The sequence below is a fragment of the Coenobita brevimanus genome, chromosome 21 (genome assembly GCF_032717465.1).
Source record: "Coenobita brevimanus isolate Jiangsu-jjx chromosome 21, ASM3271746v2, whole genome shotgun sequence".
NCBI classification, from domain to species: Eukaryota; Metazoa; Arthropoda; class Malacostraca; order Decapoda; family Coenobitidae; genus Coenobita; species Coenobita brevimanus.
Genome location: NC_136974.1, coordinates 28379745 through 28380952, shown reverse-complemented (window position 1 = coordinate 28380952; position 1208 = coordinate 28379745). Strand labels below are relative to the sequence as shown.

Sequence of the window (1208 nt, the reverse complement as noted above, 5' to 3'; positions counted from 1 at the left end):
GCTTGACATTTAAAAGTCTTTGGGTGCAACTTCTACTATTACAAGTATGTCGTTTTTTAAGAAATATCATAAATGAGAGTATCGGAGATGTAATATATAAGATAAATAGCTAGGAAAGAGGTTTTACAAAGTCTCAAAGCTGGCGGGAATACAGGCCTTTATCCGTAATTTATTGTCATTTCATGCTCTCGCACAATGTTGGCATAACACCTGAGAGAGGGTTGGTACTGGCTCTTAAACTCTGATTCTGGGAGACCGGGATCAGGTATCCGGTAATTTATGCCAACGGCCATGCCACGTTGAGTACACCGCTCCTCGTCCGATCAGCGAAGTTAAGCAACGTTGGGTCTGGTTAGTACTTGGATGGGTGACCGCCTGGGAACACCAGATGCTGTTGGCATCCCTACGTGTCAAGTGGGGTTGGTGGAGGATTAGTGCCCCTCCCTGTAAAACAATTAACTCTAAGCCCTTGACCACCCCGTTTGGGATACATGGCGTCTGGCAATGGAAAAATATATATATATATCAGTGCTAGTACTTTTGTACCTGTATTTACTGTTGGAATCAGTGGTAAGTGGGGATGCCCGTCATCCACTCATTTCATGTAGCACTGTCTACTTCTTCCTCTACTGTATACTTATAATTCTTTTTCTGTTTTTGTCATCCCCTCTTCTAATTTCTTTCATTCTTCCAGTCACTGTTTATTACTCTTCATTCCACTTCAGATGACTACACTGACAAGCCAAATAGTTGCCTGCAAATGAGGAAACCTTTTACAACTGTAGGTGGTAACCATATAACCAAATAACAGGGTGACGTGAGACCTACTACGTTGCCACTATTAAATGGGTGGAAATGTAAAAACGGCATCTACCCAGGACCCAAGCCTCCACGCTGATCCCCGCTCCTCGCCGTGGCTTGGCGTTGTCAGCTGCATGGGAACAAAGATTCACTGCACGAGACGGCCCTACAGAGGCGGTGGCTTTCCTGCATTTGATGGGTCTGGTCGATCAGGCAGGCTAGAGTAACACAACAACAATAACAGCAACAACAACTGTTGGTACACCAGACGATTTCATTAAAATCAGGAGAAACTTTTCAAAACAGAGGCGTAAGATATACGCTTCATTCATCCCTTCATTACTAAAGGTCTTTCCTAAGTGGAATGGAATCGTATGGTGATTGCAAAAATAAAGTACAAAATATTT

The 1208-nt window shown here is 43.3% G+C and overlaps 1 non-coding gene across 1 annotated transcript; it reads left to right on the top strand.

Moving 5' to 3' along the window:
• The first annotated feature begins 281 nt into the window (after positions 1-281).
• On the top strand, positions 282-400 carry LOC145392289 (5S ribosomal RNA). The gene has a single exon (XR_013895961.1). It is a non-coding gene; the product is annotated as a 5S ribosomal RNA (ribosomal RNA).
• Positions 401-1208: the final 808 nt, after the last annotated feature.